Source organism: Arachis duranensis, chromosome 5 (assembly GCF_000817695.3).
Source record: "Arachis duranensis cultivar V14167 chromosome 5, aradu.V14167.gnm2.J7QH, whole genome shotgun sequence".
NCBI lineage: Eukaryota > Viridiplantae > Streptophyta > Magnoliopsida > Fabales > Fabaceae > Arachis > Arachis duranensis.
Genome location: NC_029776.3, coordinates 23,520,931 through 23,535,154, shown reverse-complemented (window position 1 = coordinate 23,535,154; position 14,224 = coordinate 23,520,931). Strand labels below are relative to the sequence as shown.

Here is a 14,224-nt window from a genome sequence, read left to right as displayed (position 1 = left end):
CTCTACAGCTTGTATAACCAGGTTCAATTTCCCCTTTTCTCCCATAGATCTGCTTTTTAGTTCTTTGATCCTACTTTGCTTCATTGTGCTTCGATCCACATTGTCCTTGCTAATTTTCTTTCCTCCTGCCGAATCAATTAGATTTATTTTTCCTATTATAAAGATTCGACAGTGTTTTTATTGTGGTTGATGACGGATTCGCTTTATATATATATAATCTATAATCTATAAAGCTAAGTAACAAGACGAGATAACTAGCTAGAAAATGAGGCGATACTGACTGCCGAAAATTTATTAAGGACCATACAGAACTGCTAGAGTTTGAACCATGGTTATATGGGACTGCCAGATGTTGAACTGGGGCAGCATGGGACTGCCATATAACGAGCCATATGTTTTCTATTTGAGCGAATACATAGCAAAGCAATGAGACTGAAGTTTACTGGACCAGAAGACTAAGAAACAGAGACTGGGCAATATTTTCTTTTTATTATCTGAGACTGGGCACTATGAATTGATGTCTGCTGGACTAAAATTTATGCCCAAATCTCACTTTTAATGAGCACTATCAGACATGATACATGCTTATTTCTGACGTGAATAAAACCAATGTCTCCCCTTGCTTTGTTACTCTGATCATTCTTTCTCTTGTACCTCAATGTTGTCCAATCGGAGAATATCTAATTGCTGTTGATTTTCTGTTGCAACTTGCAGGACTGAAACTGAATATGTAAGTCAGATGCTTACCTTAATCAAACGTTTTGCCCAGTTTCATGGATGCCATGTTTGGTTTGTTGCACATCCCAAGCAGGTTAGTAATAATCAACATACAACTTCAACTTTTTTTTTCTTTTTCTTTTCTTGCTTTTTTTAATTATTTGTATTCACTTGTTACTACCATATCACTCTATGATATTCATATCTCATTTCTCATGTAATCTAATAGTTTCATAATTGGACTGGTGGTCCTCCTAATCTGTATGATATAAGTGGAAGTGCACACTTCATAAACAAGTGTGACAATGGAATTGTTATCCATCGTAATCGGGATCTAGAGGCTGGGCCAATTGATCAAGTTCAGGTGATTGTTTATAGCAAAATTGTGGATAGTTTAAGTTATCATTTAATATTTATATACTAAATAAAATAAATATGTTCTACTGTGCCTTCGGTTCATGTGTGTGTTCGAAAGGTACGGAATAAAGTCGCTGAGACAGTAGGTGATGCCTTACTGTTGTATAATAGGTACAAAGATTATCCCTCTTGATCCTTTGTTACTTTACTGCCATGCATTCTCTAATTGTTCAGTTAAACACAGTTTCATCAATAGAGTACATGATCAGGGATTATGATGAAGCCATACTTAAGTGCTTAGTCTGATATTTTAATTGTTTTAAGAATGAGCTCAGCATGAGATTACTGCTATTTTCTCTGATATTTGCCAAAATTTTATGTTATTTTCGTTTCTTTAACTTTCTGTTAAATGTTATGGCTTAGAGTTTAGGTGAGGCCTAAAAAATTGATGAAGCATTTCAGGTGCTTGAATCAGTGGAAAATGGTAATACCTTGGACTGCAACTTTCTCAATTTCTCTATGTAAAATTCAGGGTTTTGGAGAGGCAAATGATCTGACTTCAAAATTTCTTACACTGCAATAATTGATGCTTTACTAAAATATGGCTTAGTTAAGGGTATGTTGTTGTTTTATTACAAGTTTCTTACTTTTCTTGTTTAATAGAGAACTAGAATAATTTTAGGAAGACTTGAATTCATAAATTGATGTTATTTTGAATTAGTATTTGTGGGGAGTGATGTTAAATAGTAACCAAATTCATGTTTCTGAAATTCATGATATGTGTTGGCTTGATTTTCTTCTACTGTAACTAAATTTTTTTATATAATTGGCAGGTGACAACTGCTCTCGCAGTATATGCTAACTAGAGCTTTGAAGGAATCAAGGAAAGGGGATGGGATTGGGCTGGTGTAATCTATCTATTGTTTATTTAGTGTTTCTTTATGTTAATATCTCAAGTTTAATAAATCTTATGTAAAGAAAATATGTTATAGTAAAGAGAAATGGTATAAACCATTTGAGTAGTTAATTAGCTTTTTTCTCAAAGCTCTTGTATGAACTTGCGGCCGTTTTAAATTGCCGTATTTTTTAAAAAAAATCCACATAAATTTGCGGCGGTTTTAAAACCGTCGCAGATTTTTTTAAAATCCACTACCAAATAGCGGCGGTTTTGCAACCGCCGCAAAATCTGTTATTTGATTCGTGGCGGTTGTGTCAGCGGTTCGTTAGAACCGCCGCAAAATCATATTACCACCCCCTAATAGACGACGCTTAGCGAACCGCTGGAATTCTATTTCGCGGCGGTTAAAAACCGCCGCAAATCCTTAAAAAAAATCGCCGCTATTCGGCGTGTCTCTTGTAGTGATAAACCCTAAACCATAAACCCAAACCTTTAAACCTTAAACCGTAAACCCTAAACCCTAAACATTATTCAAAAAAATAAATATGGTGAAACGATTATGTAAAATATTTTATATTAATAATGTATCAAAATTAAATTGTTATTATAAATTTAAATATAAAATACATAATATATAGACATATAAATAGTTATAAAAAAATATATAATTACAACTATATATAATCAAATCAATTTATGAATCAATAATCTAAATTTATCTACATTTAATATCGACTCATTTAATATACCAAATAAAACATGTTTCATAATCATAGAGAGAGTGCGGCATTATTCATAATGCAGATATAGATTATGAATGAAGGATCTCTCTCACAAAAAATTATTTGTTTAACTTAACGAATCAATGAATAAATGAATGCCACCATCAATATATTCTAGAACTTCCTAAATTTTGTATTCATCTGGCTCTAATTTTTATTTGTTCAAAATTTTCTTTCCCTTCCCATCTTTCCTCCTTAATGATAAGGATTATATACACTTTGCTACCACACGCCTAAAACATGTTTGAAGGATGATGTATCATGTATGTATCTATCTAACCCTACCTAACAAAGTGAGAAGCATTTGCACTTGGTGTTTGACATATACAATCAGGTAAAGGATTCGAATAAAATGCCTCTTCAGATCGAAACCTGTCCAACCCTTTTTTTTTGTTCCTGAAATGGACCCTTTCTTCTTCCTTAAGAAGCCTTGCCTGTCCAACACCATATCAATCAACAAGCAAACAAAAATCACAATAAATAAAGATTATTCCCTTGATCAGCATGTCATAATCATAATCTTAACTTGAGAGACTAATTTGAGTGAGTTTTAAGAAAAGATATTTTTTTGAATTATTTATTTTTTAAAATTTTATAAAAAAATAAAAATAATTTTATTTTTAGATATCTCATAAAAAAAATTTATTAAATATGCTAAAAAATAATTTTTTTTATAAACTTAATAACGCTCAAACAAGCATCGTGTGGATAGAGTCATGACTCATTTGTCATGTGCTGAAAAGTTAAAGACAATTGTTATAGATGCTAGACAACATAGATGACAAGCTGATAATATTCCCACCTAACCCCAAGTTGGAGACTTCTTACCAATGAGTCTTGAGATCTACTAGTTTTTATCTTAGTCACAAACTGATGAACTCAATAGATGCCAAACTTAAGCGGATGGGATCAAAACCAATAAGGGAAAGTATGAGGAGCCAATGAAATATTTATACAATGTGTACAATGGAGATTTATGGAGTATTAGAGATATAATCATTAGTGTTACATTTTTCCATCAGCTGAAGTTTTTGGGATGAGTGGTATCATGACATGGTATTAGAACGCTAGATCCGAAAGGTTAAGAGTTCGATCCTTATCCCTTGTACTCGGATGGTTATTCTAAATAGTATAGGGGATGTTCATTTCATAATCAATAGCCATTGTACACATTGTACAAATAGTCCATTGTCTCCCTACCGGGATCCAATAAAACAATAATGTATGGCGCGCAATAAAGAGGAACTTATCTAACAACCGAAAGAACCATAAATAAGATTACTTTAACTATGTTTGAATGGCTTATACTTTTTTTTTTGTGAAGATCAATAATTTTATTTGATACATTTATCCCCTCAGTCATTTTTCCATTTACTAGTTTATCAAAGAGACGAACAACAACTTTCCTGATAAAAGCAATGATAAATAATCAGAAGGAAATTGTCATGGATGAACCAGATACGATAACATCAACTGAAAAAATGCAAAATATGATCTGCTAGTGAAGACACAACCTTACCTATATGGAGAAATTGACCTTCCACGACTGAAAAAACCACGATGATAAATATATTAAAACTGTAAAACCTCTCTAGACTTCATATATCACAACCATAGAGCAACATAGTGTTATAATTCTTTACCTTGTTCAGTCATATGCGACTCACCACCATATATTTCCCCAGTAGAAATGTATATTGGAGTACTTGAAGGGTATCCTAGAGCAGTAATAAAAATTCCAACTTCTTTTGGAGTTAAGGGGCAAAGTCCTTTTGACCTTTCTTCAATAGGATTAATGTACTTCCTCTTCCAATATGCAGTGCGCTTTCTACAAATTTCTTCAAACATCACGAATCATAGAAAGACATGAGATTTATATAATTTTATATAATCATTTTGAGGAATCCATACCATTCAGCTTCGCTGTAGATAAATGATATGTTCAACCAGCCAACACTAAATGCAACCATGTCCTTCTCATAGCCTAAATATAAGGACCAAATGATCTCATCCTCTCCACCAAAATCTACAAATAAGCAGAAAAACTATTTCAAAGAAATGGACAGAGCAACATAAAAGTCAACTGGAGTTTAGGATCTACTTATATACCTTCCCCATTTGTTCAATTCGAGAAGAGAAACGAAGAGCTTCAAAACAAGTTCGGCAGCGAAGCTTCTGAATATCCGAAGGTAGTTTGTTATTTGGCCACCGAGAATCAGTTTTGGAAGTTCCGAATAACCTAATGAATTTGTCAATAACAGGTTGATTGCACAATATATTAGGAATCAAGGTAAGTAAAATATTCACGTAAATTTTAAGTAGTAAATATCAATAGATTTAAACCAATACATACTTTGTAAAGATCTCACATGAAAGCAATCTCATTTTCATAGTAATCCATACCAGACCAGCTTTTGAATTGAATCACCATGTGTGTGTTTGGATTACCGTTTATAAATGGACGAAAGTTTGTATAAAATTGATTTTGCAAAATTAATTTTGATTAAAAATAAGTTAGCGTGGTTTATGTTTGGTAATTTTTATTTAAAATGGAGTATATTAAACTAAATATTGTTTGAATTACATTATTTAAAATCACTCTCAGATGAAAAATTATAGAAAATGACATGAATTTAAATAATTATTTTATGTTATTTTATAATTTTATTTTAGATATTTAAATAAATTTTAATATTTTTTTAGTATTCTGAGTACTCTTTAATACTCTAATAGAATTGATAGAATCATAATTTAAAGTTAAAAAAAATATTTCATATAAAAAAATAAAAATAACAATAAAAAAATTTATATAAACAAAAAATAATAAGAATTTTATAAAAAATAATAATATGCATGAGAAAATATTGAAGAAACAATATTATAAAAAAAACAACAAAATTCATCTTATAGATAACAGAACACAGTTGGTACATAGAAATAAATTTCAGTTCAATGTGACAAGTTGAACGCAAAAACTAGAAATGGTAGCTTTCGGTAAACGTAGGTAAATAGTAGAATAAAGTTTACATTTAGAGAAAAAAAATCTAACGAAAAAGTAAAGCTTTCAAGAAAACTAAACGAGCTTTATTTTAATACTCTAAATGCTAAACTAAACACATTCCATTTTGGTGGCATGAACTAGATTTTTAGGTAGCTTCTTAATGATTTTTACATCATTAGCTAAAGAATTAATGAACCACTCTTCATCAAAGATATCAGAAAAATTGCAAACAAAAAAGGGACTATAAAATCTAATTATAAACAGAATCCAAAAAATAGAGAGAACTTTTAACTGAAACATAATAGAAGTTGATCAGCTAACTATCGTCCTGCCAAAATGATTTCTTGTCAAGTTCCGGAATTACATGAGTGGCGTTTATGGTGCGAGCTACAGCGACCATATCACATATCTACAGCGAAGGAAACAAACTTTTAACATTAAAATTTAAAAACTAGTCCAAAACAATGGATATAGACTTTATATACAATCAAATATCAAATATTTGTATACGAGAGCTAACTCGAGATAGAAATCAGACCCCGGTATGCATTTGGTTGAGACCTCCATTTGTAACCTCGCTATTCAGGATAAGCTGGATAAACATTCAACTTGTCAAGGAGTTACCAAAGAAAATTATACTTGAAAAGTTGCAACAAAAATTTAGAATTCTTACTTGTATAATTAGGAGTAGGCTTAGTGCAGGGCAGAAAGCCATGATTTGGTGGAGGCTTTCACAGTTTCTCATAATCTGAATCCCATCTTGAATCATTCAACTGTAAAAAAAGGAGTCAGAACACTGAAGTTGAAAGTTTTGTTTGCATGATTTATAATATTCACCAAAGGTACACAACACCTCAAAATAGTTGAGAATCACTAAGCCTCAAACAACTCAAATTTAAAAGGTTGAATGAGTGAAATTTAACCAACTTTAATTTGTTTCTAACAGCAACAGTGCATTCTAATTCTTGTTATTAATTTGATCACATTCTCAGCATCCAAATAAGTCATAATAAATCAGCTAGAAAGGTTAGTAATGACAAAAACCTTGGAAGCAGCAAATGTAGCCTTGGATAAATATGGCGGCGCTCGCTCTCTCATCCATCTTTGCGGATCATGAAACTGTCAAATTTTTGAAATTGATTTAAAAAAAGGGACAAAATAAAATAAAAAAATTATTTTGATCGCTAAGGATCAAACCAAATACTATACAAAACTTTGCACTTATCCTTGATTTATTAGAAGGATAACACTAACAGGCACTGTAGAGCTTTTACTAACCCCTTTATAAACCATACTTATATTTAAGTAGCATTTGGTTCTTGTCATAAAAAACAGAGGTGGATAAAAAAATGGTGGGGACAAATGCATGTCTTGACAAAAGCTTCATGTTGTCCCTGTGTCGAGACAAATTCTAAGATAACTTGTATACTTTAAAATAGAGACGCGAGACATGTCTTGACTTGTGGGCAGTTTTTAAGCAAATTTGTGTACTATCTAAACCATAGTTTTCAGAACTGGACCGGATCGGCCGGTTCAACCGAAAAATCGAATCTTATATCGATTCGGTCTAAGAGTAGGATCGTTTAAGGTCGAGAACCGGAATGAACCGGTTGAACTTAGAACGAACCGGCCAAAATCGGTGAAAATCGATCCAGATCGAACCGCTCAGTCCCAACCGAAGGCAAAGCTACGACGCATCTGGGTTCTACAAGTCCACCATGCGTTTTTTGGAAAATTTTCCAAAATGGCTCTGCAAGTCCACTATGCTCTCCAAGGAAGGACATTTATGCCACCAAAGTTGCAATGGGTTTGAACTCCTTACACCAAGGTTGCAAGAAGGACATTTATGCCACCAAGCTACAATACTTCTTAGTAATATGTATCCAAATTATAATACATATAGTAACTTTTTATTATACTTATATTCAATTAATTTTAATTTAAAGTCTCTCATTTTTAAATCAATTATATTTTATTTAACTATAAATTTTATTAAAATATATATATTAAAAAGATAAACAAAAAAATTATTAATCAGAAATTATTTTTTCATGATTATATGATATCTATTAATATTATTTTTTTAATAAATACTTGTAGTATATAATAATAGATAAAGACTCACCTGCAGTTGCCTTCATATGAAGTTGATAGTTGAAAATCATTAGATGATATTTAGTTAAACTTGTCAAATATCTAACTATTTTTAAATATCAACTTCACATGAAAATTAACTGTATGTAAGTTTTTATTTATAATAATATAATAATATAATAAATATAAATTAATTAATAAAGTATTAAAATTTAAAAATGATAATTATTTTTATAAAAATAAAATAAAAGTACTTATAATAAAAAATAATTAAATTTTACATAATTATTTAATTATACCGAGTTAACCGGTTCGACCAGTGACCTACCGGTTGAACCAGTAACCCAGTGACCCAGTAACCTCACTGGTTCGATCACCGGTTCAGTTCTGATAACTATGATCTAAACAAATGGAAGGCAAATTTTTCTTGCACCACCACATACCCACCTGCAACAAAGTGCAAATTTGCATTCAACTTGACAGGCAAAAAGGAAAAAATGAATATATTTATGAAAAAAAATTGATGGATACTAATACGCATATCACCGTGGGGAGCTCTCACCCGGGAGGAATCAAGGGAGAGAACATAAGATGAGATGACACCACATCTAACTCAAAACCTTAAAGTGTCAAGTAAATGGGTCTCTCATCTTATAAACTCCTCACTCTTCCTTACTTTCTCTGATGTGAGACTAATTTCAACACTCCTCACACTTGCAATACTAAAAATCTCATCTTATAAAATCTTCACTCTTTTTTGTTTTCTTTGATGTGTGACTAACTTCATGCACTCCTTACACTTGCAACATTAATAGTGATAAAGTTAGAGAACGAGAGAGGAAGAAAGCTAAGAGTGACAAGAAAGGTAAAATCGATGAAATGAATCAATGCACAGTCACTGTAGTACCAGGGTATGCTAATATACATGTATGAGTTACACTTAGCTAAGTCTAACTATTCATCTAGTATAACTAACTAAACAGCTTCTAACTACTTCTAATTCTAACTGACTGAGCTGGCAGCTGAGTAAACTACAATCCCTCAAACTATCATGTGAAGAATTGAGCATTATTTCACAGCAAGCAGCCATCAGCAAATCAAAGACAGAAACATGAAATTATGATATAAATTGAAAAAAGGTTCCCAAGTTATATATCAACATCAAAGAAAGGAAAAAAATTCACACGAAATAAACATTTAATTCATTCATTTCACAAGAATTAAGAAGCTTCCAAATTGTATAAACAAACAATAATAGCAAAGAGAAGGTATAACAATTCTTATGAGACTGAGGAGAGTGAAAGGATTAAGAAAAAAAACACGAATCTGGGTCTTCTAATTCATAACTTTTTTAAAAGAACAAACAATGACAATTGAAATGAAGAATAAATCAAAAGGGATTCAGAGAGCAGGAACCCATATTGCCAATTCTGATATCCATGACAAAATTAAGAAAATTTTAAAGTCAACTGTACCTTTAGGGTATGGAAACGAGTAGGCTTGCAGTTCTTGGCCTTGTAGGCTTGTAGTAACCTTGTGGAGCACGTTTTGATGATAGAATATCCAATGAAGAAGTCCTCTTCTGTTCAAACTCGGGGAACTTGTGACTCGAACTCAGAGAAAAGAGATAAGAAATTCAAATTGGAGAGAAATGAATTTGGCAGACAAATTTAAAATGATGAACCTCACCTGTAAAGAGTATGAGATTGATGTTTACTTCGTAAAGCTAACTTAGAGCATAGATAACCTAATTAGTGTGCTAAATTAATGTTACATATAGCTAGTTTAGGGGTATCAATATCCCCCCTCAAGCTGGATAGTGAAAATTCACTAATCCAAGCTTAGAATACATCTGCTTGAAGGGTTTCAGAGGTAAAGCTTTGGTGAATAGATCAACTGTTTGGTGAGCTCAAGAGATTAGCGGTAGCTTGAGTATCCCAGCTTGAACCTTTTCCCTTATGATATGGCAATTCACTTTTATATGTTTTGTTCGCTTATGAAAGACGGGGTTGGCGGCGACATGGAGTGCGGAGTGATTGTCGCAGTACATTGTGAAAGACTTTGGATGGTTGACATTGAGGTCCTTGAGGAGATAGAGAAGCCATTGTCCTTCAATAGAACCAAGTGCTATTGCCTTGTATTTGGCCTCGGATGAAAAGCGGGTCACCATGGCTTGTTTCTTGCTCTTCCAAGAGATGAGAAAAGTGCCAAAAAAGAAGCATTGACCACAGATAGGGCGATGTGTATCGGCACAGGTTGTCCAGTCAAAATCTGTGTAGCCAGATAGAGAGATGTCAGAGTCGCCGCTGAAGAAAAGACCAGCTGCTGAGGAGCCTTTGAAGTAACGAAAAATATGCATGTTAGCTCTATCATGATCATTAGTAGGACAATTTAGATATTAACTAAGTTTGCTGACCGCAAAAGAGATGTCCGGACGTGTGTTAGTAAGGTAGATGAGGCACCCAATGAGTTGCCTATACTTGGTTGCGTCTTCGAGTCTAGTACCTGAAGTCTTTGTAAGTTGAGAGGTGCAGCACATGAGAGTGAAAACAGGTTTAGATTCTAACATACCAAAATCTTTGACGAGATCAAAGGTATATTTCCGTTGATAAAGAGCAACTCCCTTGCCATTTTGAGCAATTTCCATGCCAAGAAAGAACTTGAGTTGGCCAAGGTCCTTGATGGTAAATTTCTTGTCAAGAAAGTGTCTTCAAGTTGTTAATTTCTTGCATGTCATCCCCAGCCATGATGATATCGTCAATGTACATTAGTCATGCTTAGACTGCACATAGCCTGTTGTTGTGAGGACAGAGTTGAGCTTCAAATTTCACTGTTTACTCGCTTGTTTGAGTCCATAAAGAGACCTTTTTAGTTTGCAAACAGTATTGGAAGGGACTTGTAAACCTAGTGGTGCTTTCATATAGACTTCTTCGAGTAAATCGCTATGTAAAAATGCTGTATTGACATTCAATTGGTGGAGGTGCCAGCCCTTTACTGTTGCAAGAGCCATGATGAGTCTAAATGTTGTCATTTTAACCACAGGACCGAATGTATCGAAGTAGTTAAAATCCATATTTTGAGTAAATCCTTTCGTAACAAGTCTTGCTTTGTGTCTTTCGATGGTGTCATCAAACTTGTACTTTGTCTTGAAGACCCATTTGCAACCTATTACCTTTTTTCCAACAGAGAGGGTTGTGAGAGACCAAGTTCTATTACTTTCAAGAGCTAAAAGTTCATCACTGATAGCTTTCTTCCAACAATCTTTCTTCACAACTTCTTCAAAAGACTTGGGTTCAGTGTTGGATGATATGGTGAGGAAAAAATGTCTCTAAGATGGTGAGGGTGCATCATATGATAAGTGAGCAGAAATTGGATACCTGCAATGACTATTGGCAGTAGCTTTAGAAGATGAAGTTTGCATGCAATGATAGTCCTTTAAGTAATGTGGTGGTTTTGCATGGTCTCTCATTCAATTGTGAGTGTTGTGTACTGGTGTATGAGGTAATGGTGCTGTTTGTGAAGGAGGAGATGAGGATGCTTGAACCAAAGTATGCTAAATTAGTGAATTTGAGGAATTTAGTGTGAGTGTGTGATCAGACTGTGTATTAGGTGCCAATGTTTGATTATGAGATGATGAACTATGTTGTTGTGTGTGATTATGAGTGAGAGTGTCTAGTGCATGATATATATGTGATGCATGAAATGTAACAATAAAAGGATCTATTTCTTCAAAAATAGTCAAAGATGAAGTCAAACGCCTTGGTTTCTCTATTGGAATGTTCGTGCTCTTTGTGATAAAAGGTTAGATTCATAAAACACAATGTTCCTTGAATGAAAACTTTTTTATTTGTTAAATCAATCAAAATGTATCCTTTAGTGTTTGGTTTGAGTTTGAGGAATAGACAATTCCTGGTTCTACTGTCGAGCTTCTTCCTATTTGCTGTCAGTGTGCAAGCAAAAGTAAGGAAGCCAAACACTTTTCAGGAGTTAATGTCAGGTACCCTTCCATATAAATGCTAAATGGTGAGTTCTTTTTAAGTTTAATGCTAGGTATTCTATTCATCAAGTGCACAACATGGTCTATTGTATGAGGCTAGAGACATTTGTGAAGATTTGATTGGAAAATAAGACCTCTAGCAATATTAAGAATGTGTTGGTGCTTCCTCTCCATAACGCCATTTTGTTGTAGATTTTTCGCACATGAAATTTGATGAATGATACCTTTAGATTGGTAAAAAGATTTGAGATTAAATTCTAGACCATTGTCAGATCGAATGGCCTTTATTGTTTTGCCGAATTCAGTTTCTATCAAGAAAACAAAATTTTTAACCAAATTTGAAACTTCATATTTCAGTTTGAGAAAGTGTACCCATGTATATCTACTCTTATCTTCAACTATTGTCAAAAAATATTTGAAACCATTAGTGAAAGGAATGGAAATTGGCCCCATGTATCAAAATGCACTAAATAAAAAATTTTATTAGATGTAGTAGAACTTATAGAAAAGGAAAGTTTCTTTTGTTTAGAGAAATGACAAACATCACTAGTGCGGATTTTGAGAATATCCACAATTGAACCGGCAAATGCATCGGGTCGTCCAAGTAATACCTCAGGTGAGTGAGGGTCGATCCCATGAGGACTGATGAACTGAGCAACAATGATCGGCTGATTGGTTTAGTTAAGCAGACAGAAAAGTTGGTTTGTGGGTTTCAAAAGCATTAAACGATAAATCAAGAATAAAGGAAGAAAATAATGTGTATGGTGTAGAAATCAATGAGAGAAATAGTTAAGGTATCAAAGATGTTTACTTTTCTGGATTAAGTTTTCTTACCAACTATTTTAATCATGCAAGATTCATTTCATGGCAAACTGTAATTGACTAAACCCTAGTCTCTTAGTGATTTAGTCTCCTCTAAACTTCATCAACCGCCAATCTCTTGGTCACTTGATTCCGATTAAAGGGTTAAGTTCAAATCTAGTTTATGGCTACAAAAACCCTAATTATCCAAAGCTAAATGGATTATATGTCACATATCCAGATTAGCCCAAGTAATTAGCAATTTAGGAGGAATTTGTTTTAAAGCTGTGTTTAGGTGAGAGACCTTTCCCAAGGGTCATAAGAACGCATTTAGAATAAGGGTCATACTCTCATTCCATCCAGATTCATAAAATAAAGAACGAAAGTAATCCTTGAAACTGAATCAATACATTAATTAAAATAGAAAAGCAATAGTCGTAATCCATAGAAATAAACAAAGCTCCTAACCTTAACCAAAGAGGTTTAATGGCTCATGACTTACAGAGAAAACAAGGGTTCTGAAAAAGTGTAGAAGAGAATATCCAAGTCCTATAAGAGAGATGCCCCTTGAAAGGTTGAATCATCTCTCTTTTATAACTAACCTAATTTGATTTGAAACTAAAATAAAATATTAAATTCTAAATCTAAAAGATTTTGTTTGTAAATAAAAATAACAAAGATAAAGATAAGATCATAATTAAAAGCTAAATCCGATTAAAGATGTTTCCTTAGGTGATTTTGACCCGCACTACTGGTGTTTAGCCCTAGAATTGGCGTTCAGCGCCAGAATTGGCAGTGGCTTGGGTACTGGTTCTATCTTCCTTAGCGCTAAACACCAAGCTCGGCATTTAGCGCCCTTCATGGTAGTGATTCCAGAAAAAAATTATAGAATATTATCTATCGTTGGAAAGCTCTAAAAGTTGGCTTTCCAACGCCATTGGAACCGCGTTAATTGGACCTTTGTAGCTCAAGTTATACTCGTTGGAGTGCAAGGAGGTTAAGGTTAACAACATCCACTTTTTTCCCTTTTTTTGCACAAAACTTTGTCAAATTTGTTCGAATTTTACCTGAAATAATAAAAACACCAAAAAAAAACTTAAAGTATCATCCAAAGAAGATTTTAACACTAAAATATAATTAAACTTACTAAATTCTAACTAAATTTAACTAGAAAATAAGCAGAAAATGGGTATAAAATGCTCACGCATCAATCACATGGTTGTGCAAATTCTTTACAATCGACAAATGGATAAAGGTCATGCATTAATTGCAATGTATCTTTTGGTATATGACCTAGTCTAAGGTGCGACAAATTATTGATATTGCTAGTGCAACTTATTGTGCTATTGGAAAGAGAAGTATCATTGTGGCATGCTCCATCATGTGTAGTATATGGAACTTGTGATTTTTGAATGAGAGATGAGATAGAATTTTAAACCACTTAACTGTTTGGTTGAATAGTCAAAGTGTACAATCCTCTATTTTCCTTAGCCGTGCTAATCGTCCTCCATGTACTTAAATCCTATATCTCACAACTCTTGTCAGTGAAAGAAGCTTTGCAATGTAAGTTTTGAGTT

The 14,224-nt window shown here is 33.2% G+C and overlaps 1 pseudogene; it reads right to left on the bottom strand.

The window, feature by feature from the left end:
• Positions 1-2,885: 2,885 nt before the first annotated feature.
• Positions 2,886-10,496, bottom strand: LOC107488782 (O-fucosyltransferase 7-like; annotated as a pseudogene).
• Positions 10,497-14,224: the final 3,728 nt, after the last annotated feature.